Source organism: Euprymna scolopes, chromosome 15 (assembly GCF_053919585.1).
Source record: "Euprymna scolopes isolate OS-2025 chromosome 15, ASM5391958v1, whole genome shotgun sequence".
In the NCBI taxonomy this organism is placed as follows: Eukaryota; Metazoa; Mollusca; class Cephalopoda; order Sepiida; family Sepiolidae; genus Euprymna; species Euprymna scolopes.
The window spans coordinates 93753674-93762567 of record NC_136496.1 but is presented as its reverse complement, the minus strand read 5'-3'; the positions used below and the strand labels follow the sequence as shown (position 1 = coordinate 93762567).

The 8894-nt window shown below is 32.9% G+C and overlaps 1 pseudogene; it reads right to left on the bottom strand.

The window, feature by feature from the left end:
* Nucleotides 1-7864: 7864 nt before the first annotated feature.
* On the bottom strand, nt 7865-7998 carry LOC145294388 (U2 spliceosomal RNA; annotated as a pseudogene).
* Nucleotides 7999-8894: the final 896 nt, after the last annotated feature.

Here is an 8894-nt window from a genome sequence, read left to right as displayed (position 1 = left end):
TACTGTGTTATTTCGCTACAGTTGATATTGTGTAGAACAATAAGAAAATCATAGTGAACAATGCATTCAACAAATTTCACACACATTTCTAGATACCTATATCTAATAAGTTCAAAAGAAAGGACACACTTAGGGAGGTATTTTGGTGGTCAAGTCACTAAAAAGAGATTAGCTGGTTTCCCGGCATAGCCCAGGATATAATAAAGATTGACTGAAATACATGTTCTAGCTGGTTTCTAGGCGTTGCCAGGGATGTAATATAGACACATTATGTTGTATATTACCTGTTCTCTTCTCCCTAAGGTAAAACAATTTCATATACATGCTGTAAATTACCTATGCTAGGGATAAAACATGAACAATATCAGTCCTAGGGTAGATAAAACAAATAATACATAGAGATGAAAGATTCCTCTCCCCTAAGAATCAAACATATGTTCAATATCTGCTTTTGTTTTTTCATTGTTTATACGGTCCCGAGCAACGCCGGGTAGCCCTGCTAGTCTTCTATATATATAAAAGACAAAAATCGGTGTGTATGTATGTATGTATGTATGTTTGTTTGTAACGCTAAAACTTTTGAAAGACGGAACCAGAGTTGACAAATTTGGTATCATATTGCACCTTGATCACCCGGATGACAAATATCGAAATTTCACGTCAAACGGACCAGTAGAAAGGGGTCAACTGATCGTTTTTCTCCTAGGGGGGCCCCCCAAAAAACCTGTCATTTTAACGTTATTCAATACGTGTCACGTGACGTGACGTCAGCTCAAACATTTGACAGACACAACCAAAGTTGACAAATTATGTATCATATTGAACCTTGATCACCCGCATGACAAATATCGAAATTCCACACCAAACGGACCATTAAAAGGGGGTGAACTGATCATTTCTCTCCTAGGGGGGCCCCCCAAAAAACCTGTCATTTTAATGTTAATATTACATAATCCAAAAACGCTTAGTCATGTCACGTGACGTGACGTCAACATCCAGTAATGGCGAACAAATGTAAACAAACACTTTGTTTTACCGATACTTTTGTAATTTCTCTTCTGCTTTGTTCTAGAGATTATTAAACTCCATGACAATGTCTCCAACGTATTTAACTGGTTAAAAATAGTATTTATACAAGAGTTTTAACGAAAAATATCAGGAAAAAATGTACAGTAATAAAAAAAATTCAGCATTCAAAATATTCGTCGATAAAAAAACCGATCTTTATATTTACGCTAGCCATTTTGTATATTACCACGTGACCTGCTATCTCTTAAACTGGAGGGGGGGGGATCCACTTGAATCCAACAAAACCAGTAATTTTTTTTTTCTATTATATATACATCATTTTCTATAAAATTAAGTGTAGACTTTATAATTATAACAAAAAATGTTATTCATACTAAAAAAAAAAAACGCTTAGTCATGTCACGTGACGTGACGTCAACATCCACTAATGGCGAACAATTGTACCTATTTACTATGCCTCCCCACGGGACAGAGTTAGACACCAGGGTCGTTTTTTAACGTGGAGAAAAGGTACAAAAATAAAAATTGTCTCAGTCGTGGAGGATTTCTCCTCCACCGAAAGAGAACAAGAAATAGAAGTGCAGCATCTGAAGAACAGATACTACCCTTTGATCTTGACCAAAAGGCCAAGAATGCGAACAATTGTAAATAACAACTTTTTTCACAAAACCAACACCGTCTTTCTTTTTTTTCTCTCTCTCACCCACTTACTCTTCCCTCTCTCTCACCCTCTTTCTCTTGACGTCACACCACTGTTAAACTGTGGGGGGGGGGAACACATTCCCAGGCATTATCTCCTATAGATGCACATTTTATTAGAAATTCAGCTTTCAAAATATTAGACGATAATAAAAATATAAAACCAACACCCTCTTTCTCTTTTCTCTCTCTCTCACCAACTTACTCTTCTCTCTCTCTCACCCTCTTTCTCTTGACCTCCTACTACTGTTAAACTGTGTGTGTGTGTGGGGGGGGAAGAGGCAGCTTGAAAACCAACAAAAACAGTGCACAGTTTCCCAAGCATTTGGGGTGGGAAGGGGGGGAAGAAGCCGAGCGCACAGTTTCGTGTGAGAGAGAGAGAACAATTCTCAACCTATATACTCAACAAATTTTTTATCTACAGATTTGAAAGTTTGTATATAGGGTATTCAGACATATGGAAATATATCTAGCATAATCTATCTATTATATCTATAAAAGTGAAAATGTGTGTGTGTGTGAGGTAGCCAGAGAGAGAGAGAGAGAGAGAGAGAGACAACAATTCTCAACCTATATATTCAATACATTTTTTATCTACAGATTTGAAAATTTGTATATAGGGTATTCAGACATATGGAAATATATCTAGCATAATCTATCTATTATATCTATAAAAGTGAAAATGTGTGTGTGTGTGTGTGTGTGTGTGTGCGTAAGAGAGAGAGAGAACAATTCTCAACCTATATACTCAACGTATTTTTATCTACGGATTTTAAACTTTGTATATAGGGTATTCAGACATATAGAAATATATCTAGCATAATCTATACATTATATCTATAAAAGTGAGAATGTGAGTGTGTGAGAGAGAGAGAACAATTCTCAACCTATTAATTCAACAAATTTTTTACCTACAGATTTGAAAATTTGTATATTGGGTATTCAGACATATGGAAATATATCTAGCATAATCGATCTATTATATCTATAAAAGTCAGAATGTTTGCGTGTGGTTGTGTGTGTAAGGTTGCGAGAGAGAGAGAGAGAACAATTCTCAACCTATCTATTCAATAAATTTGTTATCTACAGATTTGACCATTTGTATATAGGGTATTCAGACATATGGAAATATATCCAGCATAATCTATCTATTATATCCATAAAAGTGAGAATGTGTGCGTGAGAGAGAGAGAGAGAGAGAGAGTAAGTACAATTCTCACCCTATATATTCAACAAATTTTTTATCTACCGATTAGAAAATTTGTATATAGGGTATTCAGACATATGGAAATATATCTAGCATAATCTATCTATTATATCTAGAAAAGTGAGAATGTGTGTGAAAGAGAGAGAGAGAAGAGAGAGAGAGAGAACAATTCTCAACCTATATATTCAACTAATTTTTATGTACAGATCTGAAAATTTGTATACAGGGTATTCAGACATATGGAAATATATCTAGCATAATCTATTATATCTATAAAAGGTAGAATGTGTGTGTGTGTGTGTGAGTGAGTGAGTGAGTGAGTGAGTGAGAGAGAGAGAGAGAGAACAATTCTCAACCTATATACTCAACAAATTTTGTATCTACAGATTTGATAATTTGTATATAGGGTATTCAGACATAAGGAAATATATCTAGCATAATCTATCTATTATATCTATAAAAGTGAGAATGTGTGTGAAAGAGAGAGAGAGAGAACAATTCTCAACCTATATATTCAACAAATTCTATCTTTACAGATTTGAAAATTTGTATATAGGGTATTCAGACATTTGGAAATATATCTAGCATAATCTATTATATCTATAAAAGTGAGAATGTGTGTGTGAGAGAGAGAGAAAGAACAATTCTCAACCTATATACTCAACAAATTTTTTATCTACAGATTTAAAAATTTGTATATAGGGTATTCAGACATATAGAAATATATCTAGCATAACCTATCTATTATATCTATAAAATGACCATGTGTGTGTGTGTGAGAGAGAGAGAGAGAGTCAGAGAGAGAGAGAGAACAATTTTCAGCTTGTGTGTGTGTGAGAAAGAGAGAGAGAGAAAGAGAGGAAGGAAAATTCTCACCCTATATATTCAACAAATTTTTTATCTACATATTAGAAAATTTGGAGATAGGGTATTCAGACGTATGGAAATATATCTAGCATAATCTATCTATTATATCTATAAAAGTGAGAATGTGTGTGTGAGAGAGAGAGAAAGAGAGAGAGAGAGAACAATTCTCAACCTATATATTCAACTAATTTTTTATCTACAGATTTGAAAATGTGTATATTGGGTATTCAGACATATGTAAATATATCTGGCATAATCTATGTATTATATCTATAAAAGTGTGAATGTGAGTGATGGAAAGAGCAAAAAATTCTCAACCTATATAACCTATAAAAGTGAGAATATGTGTGAGAGAGAGAGAGAGAGAGAACAATTCTCAACCTATATATTCCACACATTTTTGGGCACAGATTTGGAAATTTGTATATAGGGTAGGCAGACATATAGAAATATATCTAGCATAATCTATCTATTATATCTATAAAAGTGAGAACTTGTGTGTGTGTGTGTGTGTGTGAGAGAGAGAGAGAACAATTCTTAACCTACATACTCAACAAATTTTTTACCTACAGTTTAGAAAATTTGTATATAGGGTATTCAGACATATGGAAATATATCTAGCATAATCTATCTATTATAACTACAAAAGTTAGAATGTGTGTGTGAGAGAGAGAGAGAGAACAATTCTAAACCTATATATTCAACAAATTTTTTATCTACAGATTTGAAACTTTGTATATAGGGTATTCAGACATATGGAAATATATCTAGCATAATCTATCTATTTTATCTATAAAAGTGAGAATGCGTGTGTGTGAGATAGCGAGAGAGAGAGAGAGAGAAAAAGAGAGAGATAAAAATTCTCAACCTATACATTCAACAAATTTTTTATCCACAGATTTGAACATTTGTATATAGGGTGTTCAGACATATAGAAATATATCTAGCATAATCCATCTATTATATGTATAAAAGTGAGAATGTGTGTGTGTGTGAGAGAGAGGACAATTGTCAACCTATGTATACAACAAATTTTTTATCTACAGATTTCAAAATTTGTATATTGGGCATTCAGACATATTTCAATATATCTGGCATAATCTGTCTATTATATCTATAAAAGTGAGAATGTGTGTGATAGAGAGAGAGAGAACAATTCTCAACCTATATACTCAACAAATTTTTTATCTACAGATTTGAAAATTTGTATATAGGGTATTCAGACATATGGAAATATATCTAGCATAATCTATTATATCTATAAAAGTGAGAATGTGTGTGTGTGTGTGAGAGAGAGAGAGAGAGAGAGAGAACAATTCTCAACCCATATACTCAACAAATTCTTTATCTACAGATTTTAAAATTTGTATATAGAGTATTCATACAAATAGAAATATATCTAGGATAATCTTTCTATTATATCTATAAAAGTGAGAATGTGTGTGTGTGTGAGCGAGAGAGAGAGAGAGAGAGAGAGAGAGAGAACAGTTCTCAACCTATACATTCAACAAATTTTTATATATAGGGTATTCAGAAATATCGAAATATATCTAGCATAATCTATTATATCTTTAAAAGTTAGAATGTGTGTGTGAGAGATAGAGAGAACAATTCTCAACCTATGCACTCTACAAATTTTTTATCTACAAATTAGAAAATTTGTATATAGGGTATTCACACATATGGAAATATATCTAGCATAATCTATCTATTATATCTATAAAAGTTAGAATGTGTGTGTGAGGTAGCCAGAGAGAGAGAGAGAGAGAGAGTAAGAACAATTTTCAACCTATATATTCAACAAATATTTGATCTACAGATTAGAAAATTTGTATATAGGGTATTCAGACATATGGAAATATACCTAGCATAATCTATCTATTATATCTCAAAAATTGAGAATGTGTGTGTGAGAGAGAGAGAGAGAACAATTTTCAACCTATATACTCAACAAATTTTTTTATCTACAGATTTGAAAATTTGTATATAGGGTATTCAGACATATGGAAATATATCTAGAGTAATCTATCTATTATATCTATAAAAGTGAGAATGCGTGTGTGTGTGAGAGAGAGCGACACAGAACAATTCTCAACCTATATATTCAACAAATTTTTTATGTACAGATCTGAAATATCACATTTGTATAGAAGTAGAAATCTTGATACCTACTCTGATACCTAATAAAAGAAAGGACACTCTTTAGGGCGGATTTTGATTATAACAAGTCACTAATTAGAAATTATAATAAACATTCTAATAATTTAAGAATTTTACCAAAATAAAATTGCATGGTAATCACCCAATTTCTGCCACAAAATTTTGATTGGCAGAACTCATAAACATAAAATATATATTTTCTAATTTCATCTTTTTTTTTTCTTTTTACATAATCTGGTTTGATGTTTTCCCAAATATTCAAATCACTATATTTTGCTGCTTAATATCAAATACAGCAACTGAGTTATTTTTATGCATCAAACAATTACATTTTCTCATTCATCCAAACTAATCACTGAACATCAATTTCATATTTTCTTCACTAAAATATTACTGTGCTTGATGTCATCAAGTGGAGCGGATCATTTTTTTTTCATTTGTTCACACATTTTTCCAATTTATATATATTTTAAAGATTCTTAGCCTATGTCATTGCATACCAATCTGTTTATTAAAAGTTAAGGTTCACTGTAAACACATATGTTACACCAAAATAAAAACGCTTCAGATAATGTCTTGATATTCAATTCAGTTTCTCACATGACATCTTATGAAGTTAGTAGAAATGTTACAGACTTTTGAATCTCAAACACTTTCAATACTGTGCACTGATATTTTCTTTTTTGCAATATAAGCACATTCATGATTTTTTTTACAAACGTTAAAAACTTTCACATTGTGTAGCAATATACTGAAACAATTATAAAAATATTTGTTTTTATTTTGAATGATGCAGGGCATCTGAAGAGAGATTTTTCTAACAAAATGAAAGTATAATTTTTAGCAATAGGTATCTAGGAAAAGGCCACTACATCTATATATATAAAAGGCAAAAATCGGTGTGTATGTATGTATGTATGTATGTTTGTTTGTAACGCTAAAACTTTTGAAAGACGGAACCAGAGTTGACAAATTTGGTATCATATATCACCTTGATCACCCGGATGACAAATATCGAAATTTCACGTCAAACGGACCAGTAGAAAGGGGTCAACTGATCGTTTTTCTCCTAGGGGGGCCCCCCAAAAAACCTGTCATTTTAACGTTATTCAATACGTGTCACGTGACGTGACGTCAGCTCAAACATTTGACAGACACAACCAAAGTTGACAAATTATGTATCATATTGAACCTTGATCACCCGCATGACAAATATCGAAATTCCACACCAAACGGACCATTAAAAGGGGGTGAACTGATCATTTCTCTCCTAGGGGGGCCCCCCAAAAAACCTGTCATTTTAATGTTAATATTACATAATCCAAAAACGCTTAGTCATGTCACGTGACGTGACGTCAACATCCAGTAATGGCGAACAAATGTAAACAAACACTTTGTTTTACCGATACTTTTGTAATTTCTCTTCTGCTTTGTTCTAGAGATTATTAAACTCCATGACAATGTCTCCAACGTATTTAACTGGTTAAAAATAGTATTTATACAAGAGTTTTAACGAAAAATATCAGGAAAAAATGTACAGTAATAAAAAAAAATTCAGCATTCAAAATATTCGTCGATAAAAAAACCGATCTTTATATTTACGCTAGCCATTTTGTATATTACCACGTGACCTGCTATCTCTTAAACTGGAGGGGGGGGATCCACTTGAATCCAACAAAACCAGTAATTTTTTTTTTCTATTATATATACATCATTTTCTATAAAATTAAGTGTAGACTTTATAATTATAACAAAAAATGTTATTCATACTAAAAAAAAAAAAACGCTTAGTCATGTCACGTGACGTGACGTCAACATCCACTAATGGCGAACAATTGTACCTATTTACTATGCCTCCCCACGGGACAGAGTTAGACACCAGGGTCGTTTTTTAACGTGGAGAAAAGGTACAAAAATAAAAATTGTCTCAGTCGTGGAGGATTTCTCCTCCACCGAAAGAGAACAAGAAATAGAAGTGCAGCATCTGAAGAACAGATACTACACTTTGATCTTGACCAAAAGGCCAAGAATGCGAACAATTGTAAATAACAACTTTTTTCACAAAACCAACACCGTCTTTCTTTTTTTTCTCTCTCTCACCCACTTACTCTTCCCTCTCTCTCACCCTCTTTCTCTTGACGTCACACCACTGTTAAACTGTGGGGGGGGGGAACACATTCCCAGGCATTATCTCCTATAGATGCACATTTTATTAGAAATTCAGCTTTCAAAATATTAGACGATAATAAAAATATAAAACCAACACCCTCTTTCTCTTTTCTCTCTCTCTCACCAACTTACTCTTCTCTCTCTCTCACCCTCTTTCTCTTGACCTCCTACTACTGTTAAACTGTGTGTGTGTGGGGGGGGAAGAGGCAGCTTGAAAACCAACAAAAACAGTGCACAGTTTCCCAAGCATTTGGGGTGGGAAGGGGGGGAAGAAGCCGAGCGCACAGTTTCGTGTGAGAGAGAGAGAACAATTCTCAACCTATATACTCAACAAATTTTTTATCTACAGATTTGAAAGTTTGTATATAGGGTATTCAGACATATGGAAATATATCTAGCATAATCTATCTATTATATCTATAAAAGTGAAAATGTGTGTGTGTGTGAGGTAGCCAGAGAGAGAGAGAGAGAGAGAGAGAGAGAGACAACAATTCTCAACCTATATATTCAATACATTTTTTATCTACAGATTTGAAAATTTGTATATAGGGTATTCAGACATATGGAAATATATCTAGCATAATCTATCTATTATATCTATAAAAGTGAAAATGTGTGTGTGTGTGTGTGTGTGTGCGTAAGAGAGAGAGAGAACAATTCTCAACCTATATACTCAACGTATTTTTATCTACGGATTTTAAACTTTGTATATAGGGTATTCAGACATATAGAAATATATCTAGCATAATCTATACATTATATC